This window comes from Condylura cristata, unplaced genomic scaffold (genome assembly GCF_000260355.1).
Source record: "Condylura cristata isolate star-nosed mole 26May11 unplaced genomic scaffold, ConCri1.0 scaffold00028, whole genome shotgun sequence".
Classification (NCBI taxonomy): Eukaryota; Metazoa; Chordata; class Mammalia; order Eulipotyphla; family Talpidae; genus Condylura; species Condylura cristata.
The window spans coordinates 25,018,781-25,030,925 of NW_004567129.1; positions in this window are offsets into that span (position 1 = coordinate 25,018,781).

The window sequence follows — 12,145 nt, forward strand, 5'->3', positions numbered from 1 at the left end:
AACTTCCCGCTGCTTGAGTTACCTCCATCGGTGGGGGGTTGGGGGGGGGAGGACTGAGGGCCAAGCGGTGCGCCCCCCTCCCAGCTGTCCTTGCCCTCAGGGAAACTGAGGACGTGGGCAAAGTGTTTGTTGTCTGTGCTTTGGGAACCCGCGGTACCAGCCATTTCACAGACCTTTAATCTAGCACGGAACGCGTGGGGGGGGACAGGGGTGGAGGTTGGGTCCATTTTACCGGTGGAAGCTGAGGCTCAGAGTTAAGTAGCAGAGCCCGTGCCAGGGCTAGGCTGACCCTTTCTGACACAGGCTCCCAGGCGCCTAAGGCAGGGCGCTCTAGCAGGGTGCGGGCTGCCTGCAGGAAGCTGTGAGGGTCAGGCGACCCTAGGCTCTCATCATCAACAGTCTGGGAGACAGGAGTGGGGGAGGGGGATCTGGGAGTTCACACGCCTCATCCAGAAGGGACCCCACGTCTGTGGGAGTTCTGGAAGGGATTCTGCCCCAGTCCCTATTCTCCCTCATCCAATTCCCCACCTCTCGCTGCCTCTGGCACGTTGCACCTGCAGATCCCGACCATTGATCAGTGAACTAGAACTCAGATCTCTGCTGGGACCCACGCGCAGACTGGCTGGATCTAGGAGACGGGTCACCCCAACTGCCAGGAAGAGGGTGAGGCTCCCGAGGTTGCAGAAGGAGGCTGGCCTGCTGGGACCGAGGTAGGCTGCCGCTTCCCAGAAGCCGCCTGGGTTGTATGCACCAGGCCGGTGGAGCAGACACAAGGGGGGCCGCGTCGGGGGCCACCAGGGCGGCGGGCGGGTGAGCCTGGCACAGTGCGGCGAGCGGCGGAACAGCCTTTGTCCCTTCCTGGCGGCCGCAGCGCCGCGTCGTCCTCTGCATGTGGATGAGGCTGCCTGGGGCGCCGGGTCCTCCGCCCCGCCCGCGGCCTTAGGGGCTCCGACGAGAGCCCGCGCCCAGGAGTGAGGCTGGAACTGAAGCCGGATCCTGGGCTCCTACTGGAGCATCCAGGTGCGAGTGTGAATGTGCAAGAAGATGGGCAAGCGGGCGGGGAGGCACTGTTGAAGTTGGGGGCGGGTCCTGGAGGTAGAAGCTGCGAGACCCCGGGCAGACGCGCTGGGGGGACGTGGAGGGGAAGGCTACCCGGTGAAACCTCATCCCTCTCGCTCCGGTCGGAGCCCCGCATTCTTGGCGCCGGTCGCCTCCGGCCCCAGAGACGCTCTCTGCACCGCTCTTAAAGGAGGCTGGCGCTGGAGGCGGGGTGGGGAAGCAGCAAGAGCCCTGGAGACTCCTTCTCAGGGGTGTGGGGCTGAGGCCAAGACCTGCTCGTTTGCCTCTTCCCACCCAGGGGTCCTAGCAACGCTAGGGTCTGCTGCGAGAAGGTTCAGCCAGGGCTGTGTGCCTTGGGCCTCACTGGCTCAGAGCCCGCGGCGTTCTAAGGGTGAGCCGCTCCTGCGCCTGAAATGTGGAGTATGTGTTAGCTGAGAAGGGGTGTCTCTAGGGCCCTGCACAGGATGGGGTGTGGACATTGTCCAGGACCACAGCTCAAGAGCTCAATCTAGTGGACTTGACCTAGAACCTGCAAAGCCCAGTGGGAACAAAGGTTGGTAAGAGCCATTCACTCTCCAAAAATTCAATTAATACAATTCCCCACAATAACAGAGAGAGAGAAATGAAAGCCACAGGAACTTCCAACAGATTCCGAAGATAGTCTTTACATCAACAGAAATTCCTACAAATTAGCAATAGGAGACCTTCCTTAATCTGATAAAGATTTCTACACAAGCCAAATCCTCCAAGAAACAAGTGTAAAACCCCAAACCAAACAAAAACTTTGCAGAAACATCCTGCTTAAAGATGACAGGCTGAATGCTTTCTCTCTGACAGTGGAAATGAGATAGAATGTCAGCGCTTGTCCATCCTATACAGCACGCTGGCAGAGGCCCCGCCAATGCAGTGAGGCAAAAAAAAAAAAAAAAGAAGAAGAAGAAAAAGGACAGCTTTCATGCCCAAACTCAGGAGCACTGACACCACCAAATGCTGGCGGGGGCGTGGAGCAAGAGGAATTTGCTTTCACTGCTGGTAGGGTGCAAACTGGCCACTTGGGAAGACAGTTTGGCCATTTCTTAGAAAATATAAATACTTCAAAATACTTCGGGCATTCCTGGTGGTGCAACATGTTAAAGCGCAGCACTGCACTGTGAAGCTGCTTCCTTGTGAGGTGCCAGCAGATCTCTCTTGTCTCTCTTGCTGCTCCCCTCAGCAGTATACTTTGTTGATCTGCCTGTTCTGCTCCCCACTCTGTCTCTGGTGAATTCTCTCACCGCCTGCACCTCTGGCCTGTACCCCAGTTCTGTATAAATAAATAGATCTTTAAAAAAATGTAAATACTTCTACTATGTGGCCCAGAATTACATGCCTTGGTTTTTACCCAAAGGCAATGCAAACTGATATCCACACAAATTGCACTGTTTGTTTACAGCAGCATTATTCATTATTGCTTAAATTTGAAAGCAGCTCACCCTGGCCTTCAATAGGGAGTAGATAAGTAAGCTGTATAAGGTCACATGGTGGCGTAACATTCAGCACTAAAAGAAATGAGCTACAAGACAAGACATGGACAGACACAATGTAAAGAGTTGGTACTAGGCCCTCTCCGGTGGCGCAGCGGGTTAAAGCACAGCACTAAGAAGCTAAAGCCACTTCATTGTGACTTTGATCCCCACCCCGGAGATGACCCACATAGCATGGCAGACCTCTCCTGACCCTCCCGCTGCTCCCCTCAGCAGTGTACTTCGTCAGTCTCCCTATTCTGCTCCCCACTCTGTCTCTGGTGAACCCTCTCACTGCCCCTGCAGCTCTGGCCTGTACCCCAGTTCTGTATGCATAAATAAACACATAAATAGTTGGTACTAAGAGAAAGAAGCCAGTATGAAAAGAAGCTGAGAGGAGTGAAAATATGACATGACTGGGAAGACTTCCTGCCCCCACTTATAGGTAAACTTAAGACTGATAAGTTAATTTTGCAGTCACTGGATACATGTTCAATATATAAAAGCTAATTGTATTTCTATATGCCAGGAACAATTAGAAAAGGGAATTTACAACAGCATAGAAATCAAATACCTAAGAATAAATTCAGTGAGTGATGTGTATAATTTCCACAGAGAAAGCAATAAAATGTCACTCAGAGGAATTATAAAATATAAATTAATTGAGGAAATACATTCTGCTCAGGGACTGGAATGTAGGGTGTTGGTTTTCTCTAAATTGATTTATAAATTCAATTCAACCTCAAAGTCCCAGAAGATTTTGTTGTTGTTGTTGGCTTGGCTGTTTTAAATTGTTTTGGTGGAATTTGATGCGCTGATACTAAAATGGATTTGAAGAAGAACAAAGTCAGAGGAGTCAGGCCACAATTAGGAAGACAATGTGCATGGGTGTGAAGAAATCAGCCCGTGGAACAAAATGTAGGCAGACTACCTGGGCTTATCACCAGAACTAACACTCAGGACAGTGGAGAAAGTGCAGTCTGGGACCCTCCCTGGTGGTTCTCAGAGCTATGAAGCCATCCATAGCCACTGCAGCACGAGTTTGATACCCCACCAGGGAGGTGACCCACAGGGCGCAGCAGATTTATCTGGTCTCCCCTTTGCTCCCCTCAGCAGTGTACTTCATAGATCTGCCTGTTCTGCTCCCCACTCTGTCTCTGGTGAATCCTTTCAACACCCCTGGACCTCTGGCCTGTACCCCAGTTCTGAGTGCATAAATAAATAAATCTTAAAAAAAAAAAAAGAAAGAACAGTTTTGTTTTTTTGTTTTAGTTTTTTAATAAAATGGTGCTGGATCAAATGAGTTCCTGTATTTAAATAAATAAAAGACTTTATCCTAGCCCTCCCTGGTGGCACAGCGGGTTAAAGCACAGCACTAAGAAGCTAAAGCCACTTCTGCATGAGTTCGATCCCCGCCTGCCCCGGAGGTGACCACATGGCGCGGCAGACCTCTCCTGGCCCGCCCGCTGCTCCCCTCAGCAGTGTACTTCATCGACCTGCCTGTTCTGCTCCCCACTCTGTCTCTGGTGAAGCCTCTCACCACCCCTGAGCCTCTGGCCTGCACACAGTTCTGTATGCACAAATAAATAAATCTTTAAAAAAAAAAAAAAGACTTTATCCCTACCATCCTCTAAAACCAATCCCAGATGGATAGACAGGTGACATGTGCGTGTGAACACCTTTTCTTAAACGGGACATAAAAGGCACTACGGAGAAAAAGTGACAAGCTGGAGGACATTAAAGTTAGAAACTCATATTAATGAAAAGCTGACAAAGAGAGGAAAGGTAAGCCATATGTGTGAAAAGTTACTTCAACACACCTGTAGAGGACCTGAAGCTAAAAGCATGACAACTGGTACACAGCAGCAGTCTGTGTCACCCAAGAAATGCCCGTGTAGGTAATAGAGGGACTCAACTCATGAGTCATCAGAGAAATGCAACTAAATCCAGAACAGGACACCAGTGCACACAGTCACAATGCTCAAAATACAACACCCAGTGTTGGCAGAGACTGGACGCTTGACTTCAGAGGAAGATTATTGGGCAGTAGCTCTCAGTGGCCAAGAGGCAGCATCTCCGTTATGTATCAGACACCTGTTTGAGGCCAGCTCAGCTCCTGTGACTCATCTTGGAGTCAGGGCTTTGGCTGTGTTTTTCACACTTCAAGCAAAACCCATAGCCCCCCCCATCACCTCCTGGGGCTTCTCTGCTACCCCAAGGTATGAGATGACATGGGACCCCCCAAACCACATGAGCTTGGAACTGTCTTCACGTATGAATACAATGCAGGGGATTTATGCCTTTGAACTTTTATCCTTTGACAGCTCAGTGGATAAATTCTTCCCTGTCTGCACCCCAACCACACTACCAGGAGACCCATTCACTCTGAAGATAAACCTCTTGGGAGGGTCCCACAGACCCAGCCGTCAGGTACAAGCGGTGGTCAACTCAGAAACCTACCTCCCATCGACTTTTTTGTCTTCTCTGCTTCTCTCCCCTTTCCCTTCTCTCTCAATCTCCTGTATGTGCGCCCCCCTAATAAGAAGTACCACTTAAATTTTTGCCTCAGGCTGTTTCTGGAGAGTTCAGTCTAAACACACTTCTAGGTCTATATCCAATGGAAAAAGTAAGTCAATGCACTAAAAAGTCAATGCACTAAAAGACAGCAACAATATTATCCATAGTGGGCCTGGGGAGAGTGGCCCCAGCTAGCAGTAGAATGGATAAGAACATCTGGGTTCAGGTATATTCTGGAAGCCTGGACTGCAAGGGAATGAGCAAATTCCTAATACCCTGCAGTGTGGCTATAGCTCAAAGATATTATACTGAACAAAAGAAGGGGGTGTGGGATTGCCTTCTGGGGTGACTCCACTTATATGAGGTTCTGAACCAGCAAAACTAATACAAGATGGTAGGAAGTTGAGATAGAGGTTGCCCAGGGAGAGAGGGCCTGGGGGTGGACAGAAAAGGGGGCTCTGGGTGCTGATTTGTTCTGTCTCAATCTGGGTGCTTTTGTGAGAAATCATCGAGAGAGAACTTAGGATTTGTGCCATGCTTTAATAGAGGTTTTATTCACTTCAACAAGAGGGGTCTCCACCTGCTTGCTGGTGGAGCAGGGGTTCCCTGGGCCAGCTCTTCCCACCATTCCTCTGGGCGTTCAGGCTCATCCAGCCTCAGCTCCTCTCCTACCACAGTTCCAGCCCAGGTGTCTGCTCAGACTGCCTCAGTTTCTCCTTGGATTTTACCATTCAGACTCTAGACCACTTGGTGATGCCCAAGTCTCAAGCAAATCTTCCTTGATGGTTCTTGTGTTGCTCAAGCCAGAGAACACTAGGCTGAGAGTGGCGAATGTGTGTGTGTCCCTCTGCCTGTGCGGAGCCAGAAAAAGCAATGGTGTTTTCACTTGAAGCTGGCTGCCCCAGTCACCGAGGAGTGTACCCAGGCAGCCCCGTTTCCCTGGCTTTCCTGTTCCAGAGTGAAGTTTAGGGAGGGGACGAGAATGGCCTGGAAAAGGGGAGATGGGGTGAGAGGGTGAAAGCCAGCCAAAGTGAGGAGCCTTGGGCCTGTCTCGCTCAGCTGTCAGTGCCTCTAGGACTGGCCTGGGGAGTGGGCTGCAGGATGTGAAGGGGCCTGCTCCCGCTGGCATTTCATTTGTAACTTCCAAAACATTCAAGCATACAGTAGTTTCTAGAGCCTTTGGTCCTAGCCCTGCTAGTGTTAGTTCTAGACCTGCTAGTGTTAGGGATGGACATGAGTAGGGTGAATCCGGATGGCTGATCTGGGAACAAAGAGATCCAGGTTCAAATCTCCACTCTGGCACTGACTTCTAAACTAGATGACACACACCTACGCTCTCAGTGCCCATGGCTGTCCTTGGGGACCAGTGTACCTGAACCCCCCTCCACTGCTCCCCAGGCCCTTGGGGTACCTGGGCCCACTGATTAAAAGAGGGAAATGGAGAGCAGAGGCGACTGGGACCCCATGTCTTCCCCTGAGGCACCTACAGGCATAGCTCTGTCCAGTGCCTGCTGGTGGTGAGTGGGATTGTGAGTAACAAAGGGAACGTGAGAAGTCCCCGAACTTGAACTTGGGTCTTCTTTCCTTCCCGAACCAGGGCACCTCACCCTGACTTTGACTCAAGATTCCTGCAATTCCAAAAGGTACCACCAGAGGGGAGCCTCCCCTGTGTTTTGGGCACAGGTCCTTGGCATAGACCCTGTGGCCTGCCTGTCTGGCAGATATGGGATCCAGGCCTCTGCTGGACCTGTTCTAGGGGTTTGATAAGGCCAGGTTTCCTGGGACCAGGTCCCAGCCTCTTCTGGAACCCCAGGAGTCAGCTAGGGGCCAGGGAAGTCCTGCCCGTGGGCCCTGAGTGGGCCTGAGAGATGCAAGGGAGGCCGCGGGGGCTGTGGGTGCTGGCCTGGGTCAGGAAACTCATAGTGAAACCAAAGAGATCTTGTAGTGAAATTCATTCCGTGCTGCACACCTGCCTCAAGGCAGGGCCGGGGAGGGCCCAGAACCTTATCTGATGGGCCATGGCCTTTCTCACAGCCTAGCAGAGCCGTCCTGGCAGGCCGATGGTGGCCTGGTGGGCAGGGGCTCTACACGCCCCGTGGGCTCAGCTTCCCCACCTGCCCGTAGGCAGGGAGGCTGCGAGCCTGGGAAAGGCGCGGGCGGAGCAGGCCGCTGGAGGGGAGCGGGCACTGTGGGGCTGGGCAGCTCTCTGCCTCAAACACCAAGAAACATCAAGACCAGCTGCAAGAGGTTGGGGCAATCTAGAGAGGCACTTCTAACAAACGAATGCTTTTAAGGCGAAAACAAGTTTTATGTGTCACAACCTACTGTTTAGATTTGAGAACACATCTGTCGTGGGGCTCCGGGAGAGGGGATCCCATGGTCTGCCCTGTCCTCAGTCCTGCCGGAGGCTTGGGAGAGCCGTGTGTGGGGTGCACGGAGAAAGTCTGAACATGCTAGACTACACAGCCCTCTGGTGGCCCCGCAGCCCTAGAATCCCTTCCTGCGGGGATACCCTATGCTAAGCAGGTGGCGAGGGCTGGGCCATCTGACTCCCCTGGATTGAGAAGGGTGAACCCCTCTGGAGGGATGGAGGCCGTGTCTCCCTGTCTAGATGGGGTCTTTGGGGTCCTGAGTGCCCTCAGAAGTATCTGAGGAGGAGTAACCTCAGTCTGAAAGCTCTCTCCATCCTTGGCCCCTGGCCACCATCCTGGGGGCCATCTCTCGGGGGCACCAAGCCCCTGCCGTTTGGGTGTGCTGTCCTGAGATGAGTCTTCAGGGTGTCTGGCAGCCCTGGGCCCACCCAGCACATCCCAAGGGCCCTCAGGACCTTCATGAGGACCCCCAAGAGGAAGATGATAATTTCCCACTTTACGGGGAGGCAGAAGAGTGAAATGAAGGTTCCAGGGTCTGCCAGACAGCTCCAGGCTGCCCATGGGTGGGGACCCCAGCCAGCCCTGTCAAAGCTGGGTCCTGTTAGGAGTGGGGTGGTGGCCTGACCAGGTCTGGGACAGGACAGATGTGTCATCGGGGGCAGGTGGGTATAGTGATATCCCCCACTTTGTAAAGAACAACCAGGGTGCAGAGAATGGAAAGAACCAGCCCAGGTCTCAGCTGAGCCACAACCGCCGGGAGGCACTGGCAACCTGGTCCTGGGGCTCCCCTCCCCCAGAGCCTGAACCTCATGCTAACCTGTCAGTTTCATGTGCTGGGAGCCGAGGCTGCCAATGACCTGATGTGGCCAGCCTTGTGGGGCCAAGTGGGGCCAGGTGGCTGCTTCCTGCCAGAGCTACCTATGGGCTGAAAGGGAGGCCCCCCAAATAGGCCAGGGGATGTTTGATGCCTCTCATGTTCCCACCTCCCCCGGGAATGCCCAGACCCCTGACCTCCACACTTCCAAAGCCCCTTTCTTCCACTTGGCCCCCCAGCCCCCCAGAGCTCCCTGCGGGGGGACCCCCTTTCCCTCACACTTATTGATGTGTGGGTCCTGATCCCTCCGAGACACAGCTCCCCTCAAGCTGAGTGTTCCTGGGCAGCATCCAAGCAGAAACTCCCTGCACCCCCAGGCCTCTCCCACGTCTCTTTGTACAGGCACACTGCTGCTCATGAGAACTTAGGGTATCCTCCCATCTCCTCTTGTCTCACACCTCCCCTGTCCCTCAACTTGGTCCATCCAAGCCAATTACCTATAATTCTGTAATGTCTTCTCGCTGCCCCCAAACAAAATTCATAGTTAATAAACCTACAAAAAATCAATAGAATACCACTAAAATAAAGTAGAAATAAAAGAAAGGTAATTTAGAATTTTCATCCTGTGTGCTTGATCTGAAAAATGCTGGAGTCTGCCCTCTGGGAGGACTCTGATGCTGGCCATGAGATCACTGCCCAGGCTGGAGCTGCCTGGATGCAGACAGGTGGGGCCTCCTCTCAAGGCTCAGTCCCCTCTGGAGCCCCCGCTGAATTGAATGAGGGATGCAATTCTCGGCAAACAACTCCTGGCGCATTTCCAAATGAAGCAAGGCTCGCCTGCCCTCCATGCTTGTCCCACTCCTAGGAAACTGTCAAGCAGGGCAGGTTCCCTCACTGGGTGTCACCTCGGGGCCTGCAGCCACCCCAGGACACCTGGACCTTGCTATGCTGTGTGCTGTGCATCCTAGGGTGTCTGGCAGCTTCGCTGGTCTCTACTTGTCTACCTGTTGTTGTTAAACACCCCCCCCCCCACTTCACGTCATGATCATCAGAAATGTGTCCAGACACTTGTATCCCTAGAAGCAAGACTGCTCTGGGTTGGAAACCACTGACGTAGGCCCAGTTTCCATGGAACATTCAAGTGGCAGTGCCGCTCCCGCATGCCTGGCCCCATCCACATGCCTGTGGCACCATTTCTAAAATACTCCAGAGGAGAAGCACAGTCTCTGTTGAAGGCCTCTAGCCTACCTGAGGTCAGGGTGCAGGGTGTGGCTGGCATGTGAGCAGTCCCTTCTGGCGCTGTAAGACCCAGCTGTTCTGTTTCCCCCTGCAGTCCAGCCATTGCCTCCTCCTTGGCTGCCACAGGGACATCTGACCCACTCCTCCATGGACTCCTGTTGCCCCCTACTAGCTCTAACCTAGCTGGCCCCGCTGCATGTCTAATTCCTGCCTCCCCTGGGGGAGCCTTCCCGGGGGCTGCTTCCTTGGACTCGGCCCTGGAATTCCACTGGCAGAAGCTTCCTCAGCTCAGTGCCCTTCTCCAGGGTACCCTCCCTGAGCTGACCCCTCCCCAGCACAGCCAGCCCTGCCCCCACAGAGGCATCCCCCACCCTGGTGTGCTCTGCCTGGGCCCTGTCTGCAGCTTCATTGCAGCTTCATTGCAGACTGGTTCCAAGGAGGCCTGACTGAAGTGATGGCTCAGCTCATCCTGTCATGACACTGGGGGCCCCCCTCAAACTGAAGGGGTGTGTGGTAAAGGCAGACCTGGGGGTACCGAGGGGTGGACAGCACTGGGGAATTTCATCTGCCTGCCCAGAGCCCTGCCCCTTCTCCTACAGGAAGGTGGGAAGTTGGGGTGTAGGGGGGTGTCTTTAGGTGGACCTTGGTCATTCTCTGTTTAAAGTGCCCACTGGTGGGAAAACTGCTCTGAGGCAATGTGGAGCAGGGGCTGAGGGGCACACTGGGCAGGCATCCTAATTCCCTCCTGAAGGGCCCTTCCAGGGCACCCAGCCTCCCACCCAGGCACTGGCATCAACTCTGTGGAGTCTGGCCTGGCAGCTCCTCCAGTGTCTCTGGGGCACTGAGCCCTGGGCGTGGCTCACGGTGAGCAGGGCCAGAGGCAGGGACAGGCTGCTGTGCCTTCTGCCTGCCCACTTCTCCGCCCTTGGCAGAGACCTTGTCCTGCCCTGCTTTGCCCCTTGGGCACCCTAGGATGCCTCCTCTGTGTGGTTCAGGGACTAGAGTCCCGGTGGGGGGGTAGGGAAGAGGGGTGCTGGTGGGTGACCCCATCTTTGCGCTGGCAGGGCTGAGAGGGCAGCAGGCAGGGTCCTGGGGGACACAGGAGGCAGAAGCTCTGATCCGCGGGGATCAGGGAGCCCCTGCATCAGTGCTCCCAACTGGGCAGTGGGGAAGTGACTTTGCCTCCACTTTCAGAGGCTTTTGGAGGAATAAGCCGGTGGCACACCTGAAAGGGGCCTGCTGGGTGTGGGGATCCAGCCCCAGACACCAGCGCCCTGTGTGGCTGGTCATGCGGGCCCATGCCTCAGTTGGCAGGGTCTGGGCGCCCTGCCCACTGGGCCTTTCCCCTAGTTCCTCAGGCTCCTCTCAGTGACGCAGGCAGTCCGGCCCTGGCTCAGCTCAGGTTGCTCTTGGCCAACGTGACCATGCCTGCTCCGGGGCCTGGCTGGGCTCCCAGGCCCCTTTCCCAAGCCCAGTGTCCTCAGGGTCACCACCTTCATTTCTGTGGCCTTGCCCATGAGTTGGTCCTTTTGAAGGCTTCTGATCAAGATGGCAGCCTCCTGGGTTCTGGCTGCTTCTCCACTTTCTGCCACCAGCAGCTTCGATGCCCGTGGGAGGAGACAGGGGCAGTGGGGGCCCTGTGCCTCCCTCTCCAGGCCTCTTTCCCAGGGTGCACTATCTGGGTAGGGGAGTGCCCCCAGTAGGGCACACTGGGGCTGACCCTAGTTGGGCAACAGAGTAGACCCTGCGCTGTGGCTTTGTCTCCGAGTGGGAGGGACGAGCCTCAGAGGGAGCGTGAAAACCATGGCATGGGTGCAAGCTCGAGGGAGCCTTGTGGGCTACAGGGTGGTGAGAAGGTGAGTGTCTGGAGGGCAGGAGCTGGGCGCCAGTGCCAGGATTTCCCCGGCGCCAGTTTGGGGAGTGGCTGGGAACATGCGCAAGGCTGGCCACTAGGTGTCACCAGGAGCTTGTGGGACAGAAGACCAGCCCCAGGAGAGGGGCCAGAACCCCCAGGCATGCCTGTTCCCGCAGGCAGGGGGCGCTCCCTGGTCTGTCCAGGTGTCCGAGGGTCTCCTAGCTGTTGAGCCAGTGGGGTGGCCTTGCCACTCTGCATAGAGGCGTCCCCGCCTCCACCTCCAGTCCCAGTCCCACAGACCTGGACAGGAGACAGAGCTTATGCACGATGGGGAGCAAAGCAGCGCCCCCCACCCCCATTCCCAGCCCCTCTGGCCCAGGCATCCATGCAGGGGTGGAGGTGGTGGTGAAGGTGCTTCCTCCAGGTCCTCCAGGCGACCACTCTGTCCTGGACCCTTGTCCACCTTGGCACCCATGCCAGATCAGCTCAACAACCAAATTCCCAAAGAAAACCCCTCTACGCTGGCCCTTCTGGACCTTCCTTCCTCAGCCTTTCCCTGGCCCTGCTCAGGCCCAGGCCCACCGTCCTGTCACGCATTCATTCCTGAGAGGCAGCAAGTACCACTGTGTGTGTGGTGCTGGAGGTCCAGCCGAAACCAAGACTGGGCTCTGCCCCAGGAAGCTCACATGGGACAGGACATTAAAGTCATCAACTAAATGAACAGAGAACTTGTGATGGAGACAGCATCACACGGGAAATAAATCATGGAAGAACTGGGAAGACTGGG